This window comes from Mobula birostris, chromosome 17, assembly GCF_030028105.1.
Source record: "Mobula birostris isolate sMobBir1 chromosome 17, sMobBir1.hap1, whole genome shotgun sequence".
Taxonomy (NCBI): Eukaryota; Metazoa; Chordata; class Chondrichthyes; order Myliobatiformes; family Myliobatidae; genus Mobula; species Mobula birostris.
In genome coordinates this window covers 4,437,244-4,459,701 of record NC_092386.1, presented here as the reverse complement: position 1 = coordinate 4,459,701, position 22,458 = coordinate 4,437,244, and positions in this window count along the sequence as shown.

The following is a 22,458-nucleotide window of genomic DNA, read 5'->3' as shown; positions in this document are numbered from 1 at the left end:
CCGGGTGTCCACTTGTCTTCTCGATAATCATGCGCTAGGACTTCCTGTTCAATCTCCAAGCTCCTCGCTACTTCATTTGGGAACTGGTTGAACTGTTTATTCTGCACTTCCCTCTGGAGGTCTGGTGTCAGGAGGTCTATGCGAGGTCTCAGATTCCTGCTCATGAACAGCATTGCAGGTGTTTGATTTGCCGTCACACGAACAGAGTTCCGATACACAAAAAGGAAATTGTCCACCTTGTGCTGTAGAGAAATGTCCTCTTTGTCCATCACTTTAATGTACTTCTTGAAGATTTAGATCCAACTTTCAGCAAACCCATTTGTTGCTGGGTGGTGAGGAGCTGATTTGAAATGTCTGATGCTATTTTTCTTCATGAGTAGTTAGAATTCTTCTTCTGATGTGTGTTGTGGTCCATCGTCACTCACAATTTGTTCGGGTAAGGTATTTCAGGTAAAGATAGTCTTCAGAGTGGAGAAAGTCTTTGCTGACATGGCTGTCTTCATTGGTATAACCTCCAGCCATTTCGAATGAACATCCACAGCAATCAGAAACATGGAATCCATGAATGGCCCGGCAAAGTCAATAGGTACTCTTTGCCTTGGTGATGACGGCCACTCCCATGGGTGTAATGGTTCCCAGGGGGTGAATATTTTTTATGGGCACTGTATATAACGTATATAATGTATATAGAAATGAGACAATGTTTCTTTGAACCAGGGTGTAAAGCACAGTAATATAGATAGCACACATAATACATGATAACTTAAGTAACTTCTGCAACGTATTCAGAAATGCTTTCATCCTTTGACTGATTCCTTTTGTAAAATCTAAACCTCTCAGCTACTGCTGGAGGTTTAGGGCTCAAGTGATTTTGTAAAATAGTAACAATTTCATTGAATGTCTTGCTTGCTGGCTTTGCAGTGGTTACTAAGTTGCATAGGAGAATGTATGTTCTTAAACCCATTAAGCTAAAAAGAGTAAGGGCTTTCTTTTGTTCCTCCACACTGTTCGCATTACAATACAGTTCAACCCTCTCAATGTATGACTCCCAGGTTTCTTCGCACTATCAAATTTGTCAATTTTCCCAACTATAGCCATCAGCACATGATTTTCACTTTAAATTGAGTGTGTCTTTCACTGTTACTCAAGTGTTCTTTGATAGCATCCATGATGGCTTTCTCATGCTGATTTAGTTTCACTGTTTTGTCCCATAACTGTCAATGCAGTTGGTGATATTCTCTGACACTCATCACTAATTTATTGTATATGTGCACAACTACCTATCAATTAAATAAAAGCACCCATGTGGGAGATGGCTTTAACTGGTGTATTCACATTGCAGAGAGAAAGAGACAGAGAGAGAACAATGCACATATGTAGACAACAGCACGTGCACAGATAACAGATCAATACGTAGTGCTAAGGTGGGAGGGGTGGGGCCAATGCTCTACAAGAAATTGATCCATACATTCCAATGAAGACAAAAGAACACTCCAAGCAACTCTGTGAAAAAGTTATCGAAAAGCACAAGTCAGGAGATGGATACAAGATTTCCAAGTCACTGAGTATCCCTTGGAGTACAGTTAAGTCAATCATCAAAAAATAAAAAAGAATATGGCACAGCTGTAAATCTGCCTCGAGTAGGCCATCTTCAAAACTGAGTGACTGTGAAAGAAAGGGACTTGCGAGGGAGTCCACCAAGAGATCTATGACAACTCTGGAGAAGTTACAAGCTTCAGTGGCTGAGACGGGAGAGTCTGCACATACCAGTCACAGCTTTATGGGAGAATGACAAAAAGAAAGCCACTAGTGAAAAAAATCTCACATGAAACCTCAGCTAGTTTGCCAGAAGGCATGTGGGAGACTCTGAAGTCAACTGGAAGAAGGTTCTATGGTCTGATGAAACCAAAATTGAGCTTTTTGGCCATCAGACTAAACACTATGTTTAGCGTAACCCAAACACCACACGTCATCAAAACACACCATCTGTTAACTTATATGTGGTAATATTACTTTATCTGTTATGTGTGTGACTTAAATCTACTGTGTTGTGCACCTTGGTCCAGAGGAATGATGTCTCATTTGGCAGTATACATGAGAACAGATGAATGACAATAAACTTGAATTTGAGTTGACAAGGTCGATTAGACCTGAAGGTATCTAAGGCAAGCTCGCTAATTAGATCCAAAATAGTCTTTGTGACAGGTGGCCGAGTGTAGTGGTAGAACGATGCTTTTCTGATCGGAAGTCTGTGACTAGTGATGTGCTCAGAGATCTTTGGTGGGACTTTTACTGTTAAATGACTTGGATATAAATATAAGAGATATGAAGAATGAGTCTCTGAATAGCACAAGGACTGGTGGTGCAGCAGATAGCGTGAATATTGATTTCTCCTTCCAGTATTTTTCCCTCACCCCTTCTCCTTCTGTTCTTCCCACTCTACCCTATTACCTCTTCTCACCTGCCTATCACCTCTCCTGGTGCCCCTCCTGCTTTCCTTTCTCCCATGATCCACTTCCTCTCTCCTATCAGATTCCTTCTTCTCCTGCCCTTTACCTTTCCCACCCACCTGGCTTCACCTATCACCTTCTAGCTAGTCCTCTTTCACCTCCCCTCACCCCCATCAGTTTCCCTCTTCCTTTCCAGTCCTGAAGAATGGTCTTGGCCTGAAATGTTGACTGCTCATTCATTCTCGTAGATACTGCCTGACCTTCTGAGTTCCTCTGGCATTTTGTGTGCATTGCTCTGGATTTCCAGCATTTGCATTGTTGGTTAGGAATGTTGTCCTAGCCTACAGCAGAATGTAGATGAGATGGAAAGTTGGGAACAGCATTGGTAGGTGGGATGTGAGCATAAGTGCAAGGTGATGCATTTTGGGAAGTCAAACAGAGACACTGGTTAGACTGCTCTTCGAAGTATTGTTTACAGTTCTGGTTGTCACACTGTAGGAAGGAGGTACTTACTCTGGAGAGAGTGTAGAGGAGGCTTACTCGGATGCTGTCTGGATTGGAGTGCTTTAGTGTAGGGAGAGATTGGTTAGGTTGGTCTTGTTTTCTCCCGACCAAAGGGTGACTTGATAGCAATCCATGAATTTGGTAGATAGTCACAATGTTTATCCACATGTTCAATCATTCATTATGTGCCGTGTTGTATGACGTGGGCGATCATGGTCTCTTCATGACCATGATTGTTCTTGATAATTTTTTCTACGGAAGTGCTACATTACCTTCTTCTGGGCAATGTCTTTTCAAGATGGATGACCCCGGCCATTATAAATACTCTTCAGAGATTGTCTGTCTAGAGTCAATGGTCACATAACCAGGACTTGTGATATGCTCCAGCTGCTCATACGACCATCCATCACCTGTTCCCATGGCTTCACATGACCCTGATCGGGAGGTAGGGGGTGGGATAAGCAGGTGCTACACCTTGCCCAAGGGTGACCTGCAGGCTAGTGGAGAGAAGGAGTGCCTTACACCCCCTTTGGTAGAAATATATCTCCACCCCGCCGCCCATTGCACCTGTATGAATATAAAATAAAGATGGTGTAGGTTTAAGGTGAGAAGAAGGAGATTCAAAGCAAAGTTTACAAAGTTTTTTTTTGCATAGGGAGACATTGCTGTCCGGAACTCACAGCCAGAGAAAGTGGAGGAATCACACTCAATCACATCAATGGATCTGGGGTTGAGAGGGTGAACAGCTTCAAGTTCCTCGGCATCCGCATCACCGAGGACCTCACGTGGTCTGTACACACCAGCTGTTTGGTGAAAAAGGCACAACAGCGTCTCTTTCACCTCAGACGGTTGAAGGAATTTGGTATGGGCCCCCAAATCCTAAGATCTTTCTACAGGGGCACAATTGAGAGCATCCTGACTGGCTGCATCACTGCCTGGTATGGGAACTGTACCTCCCTTAATCGCAGGATTCTGCAGAGAGTGGTGCGGACAGCCCAGTACATCTGTAGATGTGAACTTCCCATGATTCAGGACATTTACAAGGACAGGTGTGTAAAATGGGCCCATAAGATCACTGGGGACCTGAGTCACCCCAACCACAATCTATTCCAGCTGCTACAATCTGGGATATAGTACCGCAGCATAGAAGTCAGGACCAACAGGCTCTGTGACAGCTTCTTCCACCAGGCCATCAGACTGATGAACTCACGGTGATTTGAGTGTATTTCTATGTGTAAGGGGTTTCTTCTTTTATGTTACTGCGAAGGCTAACAAAATAGCTTCTTTGTTATGTTATAATAAAAATGGCTTTTCTGTAATAATAACTGCGATGTAAGTTCTCTCTCTCTCTGCTTGTTTGGGTTATATTATCGATAAGAGAAGGAATGAACCAATTGGGATAGATGTTATTCTTTCTTGTGTGTCTGCAAGCTATTGTTTTTCACGGGCTTTGGGGAAGAAAGCACAATGGGGACAGAGAGAGGAGACGCGACGCTGTAAGCTGGCTGATGGAACGGACCCTGAGTGGGAGTCCGAGGCCCAGGGCGAGGAGAGGAGATGAAGACAGACTCGTGTGGAGTGTTTGGTCGACCAGCATGGTTGGTCCCAGGCGGCGGGTTGAGGAGGTTGGAGGGGATCGAATGGTGGAAAGAAGACTCCGTTACTTGAGCTCCAACTGTTGTGCACGAAGTGGTTGAACTTTGATAAGTTTGGCGCCTTTTACTTTCCTTTTATAATTTATCTCTATTAAGTACATAGTTCCAATAAGATCTATAAAATGTAATCGTTTAATTGAATATGATGTATTGTCCATTATTTGTACAAATCACAGCATCCACACAAACTTGATTACCCAGTTTGGCGGGGCTGCAGGCTTCTCCCCCTAGACAGAAGCGAGCTGAGTGACCCTGAGGCCTAGCAGGGGGCTACATATATTACATTCACTGTTCTATTTATTATAAATTACTATGATTGCACATGGCACATTTAGATGGAGACGTAACGTAAAGATTTTTACTCCTCCTGTATGTGAAGGATGTGAGAAATAAAGTCAATTCAATTCAATTTAAAAGCCATTTAGTTTGGTTCCTCAATAAGTAAATTGTAGAAGATCCAATCCTAATGCATGAAAATAGTATTTGTTCACGTGAGTAAGAAGGCCAGAATAGATGTGATGGGCCAAAGCACCTGTACTATGTGTCTCTATAACTTTACTATATGTGTTAGATGTTCAGCAGGCCAGGCAGTTTCTGTGATGTTGTTTCAGATTAATAACCTTTCATCATAACTAGAAAAAATATTTTTCAAACATAATATACATTGCAGAGAATGGGGTCAAAGGCCTTGTGAGTACCAGATTGTTATCAATTTCCAATAAAACTTTTACCCAGCAATGTCCGGAAACACGGTGTTTGGCAATAGAATTGCTCAGCCGGTTTCTTTTTACAGAACCGTCAAAGGCTACAATGATACAAATCTTAACTCTCTGCTGGTCAACAACCATACATCAATAAAGTGAACACGAGGAAATAAAGTGACTTATAGTAATGAAAAATTGAAAATATAATTCAATTGAAAAGTTACACTCAGTAGCCACATTATTAGGTACACCTGTACAGCTGTTTGTTAATGCAAATATCTAATCAATCAATCTTAAGGCAGCAGCTCAATGCATAAAAACATGCAGACATGGTCAAGAGGTTCAAGTGTTGTTCAGATCAAACATCAGGTTGGGGAAGAAATGTGAATTTGACCATAGATTGATTGTTGATGCCAGGCAGGGTGGTTTGTGAATCTCGGAAACTGCTGATCTCCTGGGATTTTCACGCACAGCAGTCTGTGGAGTTTACAGAGAACGGAGTGAAAAACAAACAAAAAGTCCAGTGAGCAGCAGTTCTGTGGGCAAAAACACATCATTAGTTAAGAGAAGTCAGAGGAGAATGGCTGGACTTGTTCAAGCTGACAGGAAGGTGACAGTAACTCAAATGACCATGTATTACAACAGTTGCGTGCAGAAAAGCATCTCCAAACGCCAAACATGTCGAACCTTGCGGTGGTTAGGCAGAAGACCACAAACATACACTCAAGTGGCCACTGAGTGTAATGAAGAGGTTGTGGTCCATGTCGGTACCAGTGACATAGGAAGGAAGAGTGACAAGGTTCTGTAAAGAGAGTTCAGGGATTTAGGTTAGTGGGCAGAACCTCCAGGGTTGTGATTTCAGGATACAACAGTGGTGTGCAGTAAGCATCCCTGAATGCACAACATGTCAAACCTTCAAGCGAATGGGCTACAGTGGTCACTGAATGTATGACATGATGAAAAATTAGCAAGTCATCATCATTGAAAAATCTTTCAATATTAATAGCGGCTTCCAATAGTACATATAAACTGAAATGAAAAGGTTATAAATGATTTGATTAATGCAACTGAACAAATATTGCATATTATATTCAATGCAAAACTTTGACACGATGAGTTACTGGTTCTTCAAGAGTTAAAGCATTTTTGGCAATCCTTGTGTGGAGCAATGCTCCGGACTATTATGAGAGGTTCAGTGCCTCTAATGATATTGGTTGGGGACAGTGCACTGAACATTTACAGTTTCTATTGTTTCCATCCATGGGGATTTATAGTAAATTATTTATGCACCTTATTCAGACTGAATGGAGATATTTTAGTTAAACCTAATCACTCATTGGCTTGAAACGAGTGGCGTCTTTTTGCTGTAAATGTTCACAGCCTCTTGTGGTTTATGGCACAACACTTCATTTCCAGTAAAATATGTTACCCCACAGAGACACTGATACAGTATAATATGATGCTATCGCACAGGAAATCTTTCAGAGAGCATTTACACTGCAAGCTTAGTGTGACTGCAAAGTGATTTCAGCTTCACGTCGACGTTAAAGCAGCATTATAAATCCAGAGCCGGGTCAAGAATGAAGCAGAGTGAGATTCCTTGGAAGGAACAATCACAGGATATTTGACCCTGTATTTTTTTCAAAAAAACTTTAAAAAAAATGTTTGACCCCGCCAGGAAAATGAATCCAAAGTCGACAAGATGCAATTACAAAGAAGGCACGACGGCAGCTATATTTCGTTAGAAGTTTGAGGAGACTTGGTATGTCACCAAGACTCTAGCAAGTTTCTACAGACGTATCACAGAGAGCATTCAGACTGGTTGCATCACCGTCTGGCATGGAGGGGCCTCTGCTTGAGATTGAAAAAAGCTGCAGAAAGTTGTACACTCAGCCAGATCCATTATGGGCACAAGCCTCCCCGGCATCCAGGACACTTTCAAAAGGCAGTGCCTCAAAAAGGCAGCATCATTCATTTAAAGCCCCCACCTCCCTCCTCTCATTGCTACCATCAAGGAGGAGGTACAGGAGCCTGAAGGCACACACATAACATTTCAGGAACAGCTTCTTCCCCTTGGCCATCAGATTTCTGAGTGGTTGTTGAACCTATGAACCCAGGATATTTTTCCCTCTTTTTTTGTACTACTTATTTCATTTAATTGTCATACATACTCCTCATTGTGATTTATAGTTTTATTATTATTATTATTATGTATTGCAATGTACTGTGCCACAAAACAATAAGTTTCCCAACACATGCCAGTAATATTCAGCTGGACTCTGATTCTGAGAGTCTGCAGATGCTGGAAATCCAGAGCAACACACACAAAATGCTGGAGGAACTCAGCAGGTCAGGCAGCATCTGTGGAGAGGAATAAAGAGAAGAAAATACATTTCTAGCTGAACCTTTGATCATGGACTCAACTCCCTTCCAAGTAAGCTGGAGCCAATTATGTAACTGCAGACCAGCTTCAAATGGAAATGCTTTTCTAGTGCCTCTTGTAAGTTTGAAAGTGTTTTAGTTCGAAATGCTTATTGTCATTCTTCAGTACACGAGTGTAAAGGAGATTGAAATGATGGTTACTCCAGATATGATGCAGCAGCACAAAACAAAATAAGCATAAGAAGCACAATAAGTGGCCAAGTGGTTAAGGTGTCGGTCTAGTGATCTGAAGGTCAGTAGTTCGATCCTCAGCTGAAGCAGCGTGTTGTGTCCTTGAGCAAGGCACTTAACCACACATTGCTCTGTGACGACACCGGTGCCAAGCTGTATTGGTCCTAATGCCCTTCCCTTGGACAACATTGGTGTTGTGGAGAAGGAAGACTTGCAGCATGGGCAACTGCCAGTCTTCCATACAACCTTGCCCAGGCCTGCGCCCTGGAAACCTTCCAAGGCGCAAATCCACGGTCTCACGAGACTAACGGATGCCTATATATAAAAAATATAAATACAAAAGCAATCTTCTCAAACACAATGTATAGCAAACTATTAAGTGTATTTAACATTACCTGTTTGAGTCTCTTATGTACCGATACTCCTGCACATTGATACATGATGGTGTTGTCCGTCATGTCCAAAGATGACAAGAAACCTGTGCTGGAGAGTTCCATGTCCTTCTGTAGGTGCTTGTCAGTCACGTGCAACGATGACAGGCAACCTGTGCAGGAGAGTTCTTAAAGTGGAAAAGCTGTTGCACTGAGCAGTTCCACTCTCTCAACCTCAGAAGTCCGGATCCAGTGGAACAAACAAAAGCCTCACAAATTGGGGTCTTCCTTGGTTGTAGGCCACGACATCGTATATGCCTTGTGAGACCCTGCTCTCTGCATGGAGCGTTGCAGAACCGCCTTCCTAGCCATTGGATCTGACTGTAGATCACATCTGTCCAGCCTGCCAGAGCTGACTTCACGTGCTAGGACCCCTATCTCACTGGAGTATGAAGCTGCCAGCTACCGTCACCTGGTTTAGCCTGCCTGTCGATGTGGTGCACTGGGTGTGGCTGCTGTCGCTTGAGAACAACTACTTGGAGCCGCAGGTGAGAGCTGAGTGTCCGGTGGGGACCAAAGGTGAGTGAGCTGCCCCACAATGGACATGACAAGCCCCTTCACCAGAAGTGCTACCCTCCCTGGACACCCCATACAACCAAGATACAATTAGCTTATATATATATATATATACTGATTGTGTGTACGTAAGTGATGCAAGGTGCAGGAGTATCGGTACAAAAGTGACTCAGACAGGAAATGATAAAGTGACTCTTGACAAGAGGAACTCTTCCAGGTAGCAGCTGGGCAGATGGAAACAGAATAAATCAGTGACCACATCAGTGCAGGTATGAGCTGTGGCATGTAACCGTAAAGTAGCATTTCAAATTTATTCATACATCTTGGGAACATCTGACCAACATATTATGAGTAGCATATTATTTAAGAATGTAAATTAAAATTTAAAGGGCCAAAATTCAAAAAATGTAAGGCAATTCTGCAATCTTCCCATTTGTTTGGCTCTAAGATGCTTTGGAGCATCCAGACAGAGATGCACACAGGAGATTCTGCAAATGCTGGAAATCCAGCAAAGCACACACAAAATGCTGGAGAAACTCAGCAGGTCAGGCAGCATCTATGAAAAAGAATAAAGAGCTGATGTTTTATCATAAGCCTGATGAAGGGTCTTGGCTCAAGATGGCAGCTCTTTCTTCCTCTCCATACTGCCTGACCTGCTGAGTTCCTCCAGCATTTTGTGTTTGTTACCCCAAAGAGAGATGCAAATTGCATAGGGTAAAAGCAAGTCGAATTTTTTTAATGGCATTATTTGCAAAGTATTCTTCTTGCTATTTTTTGTCTCCTTTAGCAGTTTAGCCCCACAAGATAGAAAGGCTTGCTTTAGCCAGTAGAAAAGCCAGTCTCTATCCATGAGTCTTTTCAGTTGGGCACGTGGCCGAGTGGTTAAGGCGCTCGTCTAGTTATCTAGTTATCTCAAGGTCGCTAGTTCGAGCCTCAGCCGTGGCAGCGTGTTTGTGCCCTTGAGCAAGGCACTTAATCACACATTGCTTTAGTCTGTGCGAGGAGTGGCACCCCACACAGACTTCCAATCTGCGCCTTGTAAGGCATGAAAATGCCCGACGCAGGCCTCTCATGGTCTGAGTCGACGTTCCCTCCTTTTCAGTACAGGCGGATGAGCTATCCTATTCTCAGTGGAATAACCAATCCGCCCAATCCTGTTCACGTTCAGCTGCATGCTTGACAAATATCTCTCAAAACTTGTTGGAGTGTGGTGACTTGTATCATTCCTCCTCTTAGACCAGGGAGCCTTAGCCTCAAATACTCTCCCTTTGTCCCAGAAGTGCTATCCTGACAGAAGCCAAGCGCCACCCAGAAGACTGAACAACTTTGGAAGTTGTTGTGGACTGTTACTGTGAAAGCATGCTTATTTGGAATATGGGTTTATGAAAGGGAAGGTATACCTCCGGCCACTTCGAATGAGCATCCGCAGCAATCAGAAACATGGAGGCCAGGAATGGCCCAGCAAAGTCAATATGCATTCAGGAGCCAGTCCCCTCATTGGAACTGTGTGAGTATGACAGACAAACAATAAAACTTCTTAATGTTTATTTTATTAATTATTTATTTAGAGATACTGCAGGGAACAGACCCTTGCAGCCCACTGAGCCGCAGTGCCCAGCAAACCACCTGTTTAACCCAAGCCTGTTAACCTACTAACAGCTACATATTGGACTGTGGGAGGAAATCACAGCACCCGAATGAAGCCCACACGTTCGTGAGGAGAACGTACAAACTGCTCACAGACAACATTGGAATTGAACACCAAACTCTGCAATACCCTGAGCAGTGATAGTTTCACACTAACCACTACACTACCATGGTGACTTCAGAGGTTTAATAAGACCTCTGTCCATAAGACCATAAGACATGGGAGCAAAATTAGGCCATTTGGCCCATTGAGTCTGCTCTGCCACGAATGAGACAACACATTTGATATTTGACACAAATTTAACAAGACATGCAGTATCAAATGAGCCACAGATTTTTCTACTCAACTGCATAAAAGACGAGCTTCAAGTTAATGCAGAGAGAACAATGCAGAAAATTAAAACTCAGAACTCCAAAGCACCCCACACTGTACAATAGCATAGCCGTTTGCGCAGCGCTATTACAGCTCGAGGTGCTGGAGTTCAGAGTTCTCTTCTGGTGCTGTCTGTAAGGAGACAGTACAATCTCCCAGTTAGTGCATGGGTTTCCTGCTGGTGCTCCGATTTCCTCCCACAGTCCAAAGATGTGCAGGGTATTAGGTTAATTGGTCATTGTAAATTGTCCCAGTGTTAAATTGGTGGGTTGCTGGATGGTGTGACTCGTTGGGCCAGAAGGCCCTGTTCTGCTCTGTATCTCTAAATAAAATTTTAAACATCAGATGCTTTGAAACAATCGTTTTTTTTCACACCAGTTTACATTTATTTGTGATTTAATACTCATAATTCTATGACACAGAAGTTCATTTACAGAGGGCAGAACATTGCACATAAAGGACTGAGACCATGTGTTCTGAAACCAGTCGAATCCATGGGCCGTGACATTATTTTATAATAGAAAGGAAGGTGCTGTGTATTGATGGACTGCTTGACTGTAACACAAAGGACTGAATTTGGTCAAAGACTCCAGTCAGCAAGGAACAGTATTTTTTGTCGGCAGTTTAACCTCCACGCCTGTCAAACGTGACCTTTCGCCAACCCCAACAGGAGCTTGATTTCTTGCGCTCGCTGTTTGCTGCTGGCCAAATGAATGTCGAACTTGACAGCGTATGATTTTACATGAGGAGGAAAAAAAGATACCGGAGAAAGCGTGTTTTTGTGCAGAAAGTGTACGTTTGTTCACCGCTCATTACGGTCGCTCCTTCAGCCTCAGCGAATTGATTGGGTGCGAGTATCTTGTCGTCCTCGTGAGCAAGGAGGCGTTATTGACCTGCCTGGGAGCTCTGGTGACCCCTCTATGACCCCCCTTTCACCTGAAATTGACCTTGTACACAACGCAGGGTTCAACCTCATTTTTTTTCTAAACAAAGAGCAGTCCGACCCGTATTGGGGTGATTGGAATTGACACATCATGCCTGTGCTCCTCAGACTATTTTCTTAGTGTAGTGATGGGGGGGGGGGAGTAGAGGGCAGTGATTATAAGCGGTGGAGGGAGGTGGGGTCTGGACACATCTGAAATCCACGCACATTTGAAGCACTCTGTGTTTGTTCAGATTTATGGATCACGCCAAGAAGAATTTGTGCTGCTTGTCGCTAAATTTTACCATTCATCATTATTGATCAGAGAGCGCACTCAAACCACACTATGACAATTGCTGTTTCAGTTGTTATGGGCTGTAATGGGCCAGGAGAATGATTTAAACCTGCACAAAAGCTATCTGTAATTACACATGAATTATCCATGAGGACTCTACTAGGCTTTATAGTCAGCTGCTGGTTATTCCAACAGTCCATTGCCAAACATGTCTGTCTGCACTCTGTCCCTCTTTCCCTCTTATTACCAGGACTTGCAAAATCACTGCCATGCACAGTCAGGATCAGGTTCAGAATCAGCATCCGAATCAGGTTTAATATCACCGAGGTAGGTTGTTAGATTTGTTGTTTTACAGCAGTAGTACATTACAATACATAGAAACATAGAAACATAGAAAATAGGTGCAGGAGTAGGGCATTCGGCCCTTCGAGCCTGCACCGCCATTTATTATGATCATGTCTGATCATCCAACTCAGAACCCCGCCCCAGCCTTCCCTCCATACCCCCCGATCCCCGTAGCCACAAGGGCCATATCTAACTCCCTCTTAAATATAGCCAATGTACTGGCCTCAACTGCTTACTGTGGCAGAGAATTCCACAGATTCACCACTCTCTGAGTGAAGAAGTTTTTCCTAATCTCGGTCCTAAAAGGCTTCCCCTTTATCCTCAAACTGTGACCCCCTGTTCTGGACTTCCCCAACATCGGGAACAATCTTCCTGAATCTAGCCTGTCCAATCCCTTTAGGATTTTATACGTTTCAATCAGATCCCCCCTCAATCTTCTAAATTCCAACGAGTACAAGCCCAGTTCATCCAGTCTTTCTTCATATGAAAGTCCTGCCATCCCAGGAATCAATCTGGTGAACCTTCTTTGTACTCCCTCTATGGCAAGGATGTCTTTCCTCAGATTAGGGGACCAAAACTGCACACAATACTCCAGGTGTGGTCTAACCAAGGCCTTGTACAACTGCAGTAGTACCTCCCTGCTCCTGTACTCGAATCCTCTCGCTATAAATGCCAGCATACCATTCGCCTTTTTCACCGCCTGCTGTACCTGCATGCCCACTTTCAATGACTGGTGTATAATGACACCCAGTTCTCGTTTCACCTCCCCTTTTCCTAATCGGCCACCTTTCAGATAATAATCTGTTTTCCTATTTTTGCTACCAAAGTGGATAACTTCACATTTATCCACATTAAATTGCATCTGCCATGAATTTGTCCACTCACCCAACCTATCCAAGTCACTCTGCATCCTCTAAGCATCCTCCTCACAGCTAACACTGCCACCCAGCTTCGTGTCATCCGCAAACTTGGAGATGCTGCATTTAATTCATAACAATAAGAACTATAAAGGGGTAAGGGGCAAGTTTTTTTACTCAGAGAGTGGTGGATGCCTGGAATATGCTTCCTGGTGTGGCGGTAGAGACAAATACATTACAGGCTTTTAAGAGACATTTGGATAGGCACGTGGATGTAAGGAAGGTGGAGAGATATGGGCATGGTGTAGGTGGGAGGGATTAGTGCTTGGGTTTGCTTTTTATCAGGTTCGGCACAACTTTGTGAGCCGGATGTCCTATTCCTGTGCCGTACTTTTCTATGAAGAGGTATATCCTGGTGATGGGGTCGGTAATGATGGATGCCGCCTTTTCAAGGTGTCCTCGATGCTGGAGAGCTCATGATGGAGCTGGGAGTTTGTAATTGTCCGCAGCTCTTTCCAACCCGTGCAGTAATGCACCCCCACCCCCCAGATGGAGATGCAACCAGTTAGAATGCTCTCCACAGTACATCTGTAGAAATTTGCAAGTGTTGTAGGTCTCTCTGCAGGCTCAATCACATGGGCAAGAATGTAGTGCAGTGCTTAGCACAACACTGCTACAGCCTGGGGCATCGGAGTTCCGAGTTCAATCCTGGCATCTTCTGTAAGGAGCCTATACGTCCTCCATGTGGAATGTGGAAGTTTTCTGGTTTCCTCCCACACTTCAAAGACATACCGGTTAATAGGTTAATTGGTCATAGTAAATTGTCCTGTAGTTAGGCTAGGGTTAAATTCAGGGTTGCTGGGTGGTGCGACTCAAAGAGGCAGAAGCAAATATTCCACGGTGTATCTCAATCAGCAAAGAAATAAATAAATAAATAAATAAACTTGACTGCTTATTAAGAATGGATAAAACTATTAACCCTTTGCAACTCCAACCTATTTCTTGTACGGTCAGTGTAATGCCTTTTAACTTTTTTTAACTTCTGTGCTCTCACTAGTCTATTATGCCATACTTGTTTAATGATGGTTAATGTTGGCTGATTGATTTCCATTCAAAAGATTCATCATTGCTAGTCAAAGTAACAGGCCACATACTCATGCAGAAGGTCATAAAAAATAAAAGTTGCAGATAATTTATTTAAAGATACAGCACAGTAACTGGCTCTTCCAGCTCTACAAATTTGCACCGTCCAGTTACACTTCTGTATCCAATTAACCTACTAACCTGTCCTTGGAATGTGGGAGGAAACCAGAGAAAGCCACATGGTACAAACTCTTTACAAATAGCAACAGACATGCCTTCTTCTCACTGCTACCATCAAGGAGGAGGTATGGGAGCCTGAAGACACTCACTCAATGATTCAGGAACAGCCCCTTCCCCTCTGCCATCAGATTTCTCAATGGACAATGAACCCATGAACACTACCTCTCTACTTTTTGCTCTCTGTTTGCAATACTTGTTCAATTTATTTTTATCTATATTTCTTATTGTGATTTACAGTTTTTATAATTATGTGTTGCTATTTCTGCTGCCGCAAAACAACAAATTTCTTTGCACATGCTAGTGATATTAAACCTGATTCTGATTCTGAAGCCGAGTCTCTGGCACTGCAATAGTGTTGTGCTAACAGTGATGCTCCTGTGCTGCTTTAATTATATTTGTTTTCTTTTTATACCAATACTATTATTATCCTTTTCACTGAGGTTTCATAGAATAGAACAGTTCTCCTTCCACACTAAAACTGCTCTAACCATCTTGCGGTCTGTTACACTGATCCCCTGTTACTATACCACATTCCAAAGTTCAGAGTTCAAAGTTCGGACTAAATTTATTATCAAAGTACATATATATCACCATATACAACCCTGAGATTAATTTTCTTACAGGCATTCACAGTAAGTGCAAGAAACCTATAGAGTCAATGAAAGATTGTACCCAACAGGACGGACAAATAACCAATGTGTAAAAGACAACAAATACAAAAAAAGAAATAATAAATAAATAAATAAATAAATAAATAAGCAAGCAAGCAATACATATCAACAACATGAGATTAAAGTGAGTGTATAGGTTGTGGGAATAGTTCAGTGATGGAGTGAATGAAGTTAAGCAAAGTTACCCCCACTGGTTCAAGAGCCTGATGTTGTTTGAGCGGTAATAACTGTTCCTGGACATGATGTTGTGGGTCCTGAGGCTCCTGAACCTTCTTCCTGATGGCAGCAGTGAGAAGAAAGCTAGGTTTCAAAGGCCGAGTTCCTTGATGATGGATGGTGCTCTCCCAGAACGACGCTCCAGGTAGATGTACTCAATGATGGGGAGGGCTTTACCGGTGATAGACTGGGCCATACCTACTACTTTTGTATGCTCTTCCATTCACGAGTATTGATGTTTCCCCACCAGCCCATGATGCAACCAATCAATACACTCTCCACCACTCATCTATAGAAGGTTGACATTCATGTCGACTTCACCATCCATTCATAATTTACAACTCATTGGAGCAAATTTCAGTGACAAAATAACCCACAAAATGCATGTCTTTGGGATGTGGAAGGAGATTGGAGCTATCCAGAAAAAAACTCTTTTGCTGAGAGAGCATTCAAACTCCACAATGAAACCATCAAACCTATCTGACCTGTGACCCAGGCTCCAGATCCAATGTGGATCACTTCACTCTCCTCAATTCTGAACTGATTCCTCAACCTACAAACTCACTTTCAAAGATTCAACATCTCAAGTTCTCAGTTTTTTTTAGTTTGGGCAATTTGTCTTCTTTTGCACATTGGTTGTTTGTCAATCTTTGTTTATGCAGAGCTTTTCATAAATTCATTGTATATATTTATTTTTCTGTAAATGCTGCAAAACATAAATCTCAAAGGTAGAATATGATAATATTCATGTGCTTTGATAATAAATTGCCTTCGGTATTGACCTTGACTGCTAGCTGTGCTCCTCAACTCTCTTTTCTACTGTCAGGGTAGCACAGAATCACTGTCGTATGCTGGCCAACAAGTGACTGATGGATTTCGGTGTTTAAACTCAAGAAGTCAGGATCGAAGCATAAACCTTGCCACTTCATGATCATTGTATTAAGAGTTGATAGAACAGAAGGAAACTTAACAGACAATGAGAGGATACAGAAACAAGTATACAGCACAATGTAGACCAATTGCGGATATGGGCTAAGAAATGGCAGATGAAGTTTAACCCAGATAAATGTGAGGAGTTGCTCTTAGTAGCACAACTGCAAGGAGACAGTACACAGTAAAAGGCAAGGTCCTTATCAGTGTTGCCGAGCAGAGAGATCTTGTGATCCAATTCATGGCTCCTTGAGAGTGGCTACACAGGTCAATAAGGTGGTTAAGAAGGCTTCTGGAATGCTTCTTTTAATTGGTTGAGGCAAAGAGTTCCAAAGTCGGTTTTTTAATGTTGCAACTTTATAAAACTCTTTGTTAGGTGACATCTGGAGTATTGCAAACATTTCTGGTTGCCCCACTGTAGGAAAGATGTTGAGGCTTTGGAGGGGGTGCTGAAGAGGTTTGCCAGGTTGCTGCCTAGTTTAGGTGAATGTGCTATCATGAAAGCTGGATAAACTTGGGTTGTTTGCTCTGGAGCGTCGGAGGCTGAGGGGAAATCTGATAGAGGTTTACAAGGTTATGAGAGGCATAGATAGAGTGGACAGAGAGCATCTGTTTCCCAGGGTTGAAATATCTAATACCAGAGAGCATGCATTTAAGGTGAGAGGGGGTAGGTTCAAGGGGGATATGAGGACTAAGTTATTTACTCAGAGAGTGGTGGATGTCTGGAATGGCTGCCTGGTATGGTGGTAGTGGCAAATACATTAGAGGCTTTTAAGTAATGTTTGGAAAGGTGCATGGATGTAAGGAATATGGACATTGTGTAGGTTGGAAGGATTAGTGTTTAAGCGTTTTTGATTTGCTTTTTAGCTTTGTTCCAGTGCTGTTCTCTTCTATGCTCAGAGAAAACTAAGATTCAAGAATATTAAGATGTCACTGCTTTGTGTTCAGCCATAGAGATAAGAAAAAATTTATTCTAATCTATAGATAAAAATTAACCAGTTAGAACCAATTAACCAATACTGTCATAAAATAGTAACCAATGAGAAAGACACTTATCCACTTACTGCAGTACAAGGAAGCTTCCAGAATTATGTTTTGAATATCAACTAGGGGCATATTAAACTGTTGTGTGCATTCTACAGCCACTAGGAATCATAGTAAGCAGTTACTTGTATATAAGTAATTATATAAAATAGAGCAGATAATTAATTGATGAACTGCAAAGGAAATAAGAATTAAACAGTCTAATCTAAGAACTAAGCAACTGGATCCAGCATGACCTAATTCCTTCTCCTTCAACATCTGTGGCTTTCCATCTTTCACTATAATCCCACTGACTTCCATGGCATGGGCACTATAGAGAAAGGTGTAAATCCATGGCATTATACTGCAACAAAACAAACTTTTGAGCTCTCTGTGTCTGTACCAACCATACAGCAATTTTTCTTTCAAAACTCAGTCATCTATTCTATGTGGAATTTCAAGTGCTTATCTAAATACTTAAATATTACAGGAGAGCCTGCCTCTACATTCCAACTATGGGAGCATAGAGATTAGCATGATGCTATTATACTTGGGCACTGGAGTTCAGAGTTCAATTCTGACATCATCTGGAAAGAGTTTACACATCCTTTTTATGGAATGTATGGGTTTCCTCCAGGTGCTCCAGTTTCCTCCCTCAGTCCAAAGACATAACAGTTGACACATTAATTTGTCATTATAAATTGTCCCATGATTAGGCTAGAGTTAAGTCAGGGATTTGTTGGGCAATGCAGCTCCAAAGACTTGAAGAGCCAACTCCATGTGATATCTCAATAAAATAAATAAATAAAATTCCTAATTCTAGGTTACAACCACTTTCTGGGTGAAAAGAATCTTCTTCCTCAAAATCCTTCTTATCTCTTATCTTCTATCTCTTGCCTTAAACTTGCGTGTTCTGTGTTCTGGTTATCAATGCCCTCACAATTCTGGTTAGCTGTAGACTTCCCTACTTCAAAGAAAATAAACGCATCCTATCCAATCTCTCGTCAAAGCTGAAATGCTCTATTCCAGGCAATATCATGATTAATCTTGATTGCCCCCTCTCCAGTAAGTTAGCTAAAACATTCATTCATAAAGGGACGCAGGCCACTGACAACAGCTTTGGAGTTTTCTGTCCTGGTCCGGTCTGGTGGTAGTCCTGGACGATAGAAGGGGATCAACCCTGTGGCTTTCACCACACAACTTCATAAATCTTCTAGGTGAAGATCCTTTAGCTTCCAGGGTTGAGGTCTTTAGAGCTCCTGTTAGTGTTTCTGTAGCTTTGGGCTTTTGTGGAATGGAGTTGCTAGTCCCATGTTCAACTCTCCTCCTTCCACAGCTGGGCTTGAACTGACAATGGCAGGGTTGTTCCTCTCCAGTCCAATCATGTCTTTCCGAAGCAAGGAAGTGCACAATCACTCAGGAAGGGCAGAGGACTAAATGTTCTTTGTATAGAGACATGAGAGAATCACTTGTCCTAGGACTGCAAACAACAGGAATTCTGCAGATGCTGGAAATTCAAGCAACACACATCAAAGTTGCTGGTGAACGCAGCAGGCCAGGCAGCATCTCTAGGAAGAGGTGCAGTCGACGTTTCAGGCCGAGACCCTTCGTCAGGACTAACTGAAGGAAGAGTGAGTAAGGGATTTGAAAGTGGGAGGGGGAGGGGGAGATCCAAAATGATAGGAGAAGACAGGAGGGGGAGGGATGGAGCCAAGAGCTGGGCAGGTGATAGGCAAAAGGGGATACGAGAGGATCATGGGACAGGAGGTCCGGGAAGAAAGACAAGGGGGGGGGGGGGACCCAGAGGATGGGCAAGAGGTATATTTATGTCCTGGCCGACCTATTGTCTCAGCTTGCTCCTGCCCCACCTAACTCATTTCTGCATACCTCGACACTGTTTTATCACCCCTTGTTCAATCCCTTCCGACCTATGTTCGTGACACTTCTCACGCTCTTAAACTTTTCGATGATTTTAAGTTCCCTGGCCCCCACCGCTTTATTTTCACCATGGATGTCCAGTCCTTATATACTTCCATCCCCCATCAGGAAGGTCTTAAAGCTCTACGCTTCTTTTTGGATTCCAGACCTAATCAGTTCCCCTCTACCACCACTCTGCTCCGTCTAGTGGAATTAGTCCTTACTCTTAATAATTTCTCCTTTGGCTCCTCCCACTTCCTCCAAACTAAAGGTGTAGCTATGGGCACCCGTATGGGTCCTAGCTATGCCTGCCTTTTTGTTGGGTTTGTGGAACAATCTATGTTCCGTGCCTATTCTGGTATCTGTACCCCACTTTTCCTTCGCTACATCGATGACTGCATTGGCGCTGCTTCCTGCACGCATGCAGAACTCGTTGACTTTATTAACTTTGCCTCCAACTTTCACCCTGCCCTCAAGTTTACCTGGTCCATTTCCGACACCTCCCTCCCCTTTCTAGATCTTTCTGTCTCTGTCTCTGGAGACAGCTTATCCACTGATGTCTACTATAAGCCTACTGACTCTCACAACTATCTGGACTATTCCTCTTCTCACCCTGTCTCTTGCAAAAACGCCATCCCCTTCTCGCAAAACCTCCGTCTCCGCCGCATCTGCTCTCAGGATGAGGCTTTTCATTCTAGGACGAGGGAGATGTCTTCCTTTTTTAAAGAAAGGGGCTTCCCTTCCTCCACTATCAACTCTGCTCTTAAACGCATCTCCCCCATTTCACGTACCTCTGCTCTCACTCCATCCTCCCGCCACCCCACTAGGAATAGGGTTCCCCTGGTCCTCACCTACCACCCCACCAGCCTCCGGGTCCGACATATTATTCTCCGTAACTTCCGCCACCTCCAACGGGATCCCACCACTAAGCACATCTTTCCCTCCCCGCCTCTCTCTGTATTCCGCAGGGATCGCTCCCTACACAACTCCCTTGTCCATTCGTCCCCCCCATCCCTCCCCACTGATCTCCATCCTGGCACTTATCCGTGTAAGCGGAACAAGTGCTACACATGCCCTTACACTTCCTCCCTTACCACCATTCAGGGCCCCAAACAGTCCTTCCAGGTGAGGCAACACTTCACCTGTGAGTCGACTGGGGTGATATACTGCGTCCGGTGCTCCCGATGTGGCCTTTTATATATTGGCGAGACCCGACGCAGACTGGGAGACCGCTTTGCTGAACATCTACGCTCTGTCCGCCAGAGAAAGCAGGATCTCCCAGTGGCCACACATTTTAATTCCACATCCCATTCCCATTCTGACATGTCCATCCACGGCCTCCTCTACTGTAAAGATGAAGCCACACTCAGGTTGGAGGAACAACACCTTATATTCCGTCTGGGTAGCCTCCAACCTGATTGCATGAACATCGACTTCCCTAACTTCCACTAAGGCCCTACCTCCCCCTCGTACTCCATCTGTTACTCATTTTTATGTACACATTCTTTCTCTCACTCACCTTTTTCTCCCTCTGTCCCTCTGAATATACCTCTTGCCCATCCTCTGGGTCCCCCCCGCCCCTTGTCTTTCTTCCCGGACCTCCTGTCCCATGATCCTCTCATATCCCTTTTGCCAATTACCTGTCCAGCTCTTGGCTCCGTCCCTCTCCCTCCTGTCTTCTCCGATCATTTTGGATCTCCCCCTCCTCCTCCCACTTTCAAATCCCTTACTCACTCTTCCTTCAGTTAGTCCTGACGAAGGGTCTCGGCCTGAAACGTTGACTGCACCTCTTCCTACAGATGCTGCTTGGCCTGCTGCATTCACCAGCAACTTTGATGTGTGTTCCTAGTACTGCAAGTACTATTTAGGATTCAAGATTGTTTAATGTCATTTCAATGCACACATGTAAAGGAGAGCGAACTAATTGTCACTACAGATCCAATGCAGCACAAAAAAAGATAAAGAACACGATAGTAATAAAAAACACAGTAAATATAAATACATAAAATAGTTGATATACTGTACATATGTAGATTGATTTTATAAAGCGACAGCAGATATAGCTGTGTTTGTACAAAGGGTGACTGACAGGAAAGGATAAAGTGGTGGTGGTTGCGGTGTGGAGAGGACGGTTAGTGGGTGGAGGTGTTGATCAGCCTTACTTCTTGGGGAAAGTAACTATTTTTGAATCTGGTGGTCCTGGTGTGGATGCCAGAGACATATCTAGAATTAGAATGGAAAGGTGTGATTGTGTACAACATTCAAGAGGTACAACCCAACTGTAGCAATGTGAACATAGATCATGGAGTGTTCAAGCCCTTCAGCCCACAATCTTGTGCCGACACTTTAACCTAAGTTCAATCTACACTTTCCCTCCTTCATAGTCCTCCATTCTTCCATCATCCATATGTTTATCTAAGGGTTTCTTTAATAACCCTAATCTGTCTGCCTCTACCATCATGCCAACATGGGATTCCACGTACCCACCACTCTATGTGTAAAAACCTCACCTCTGACTTTCCCCCTATAATTTTCTCCAATCACTTTCAAATTATGATCATTTGTATTAGCCATTTCCACCCTGGGATAAAATCTCTGGCTGTCCACTCTAAGCCTCTTATCATTTTGTACACCTCTATCAAGCCACCTCTCATCCTCCTTCACTTCAAAGAGAAAAACTCTAGCTCATTCAACCTATGCTCATAAGACGCGCTGTCTCATCCAGGTAGTATCCTGTTAAATCTCTTCTGTACACTTTCTAAAGATAGAACGAGGTGACCAGAACTGAACACAATATTCCAATGTGGTTAGAGAATATGTATAGGAGAAGAACATTGCTGGAATATCAAATAGTTTTTCTGATTCCATCTAAGAACAATATCAGTGCTAAAATGAACATCAAGAAAGAAAAGCTTTAATTTTTAAATCCGCCCAAGGGGGAATTCAAGAGATCATTGTATAAGACCGTACTAATACTCTCAGTCCACTAATGCTTCTCGTTACCAGTTGGAAGAGTCTCAGTTATCTTACAATTAATGGTGAAGGCATTCTATAGACATAAACCTA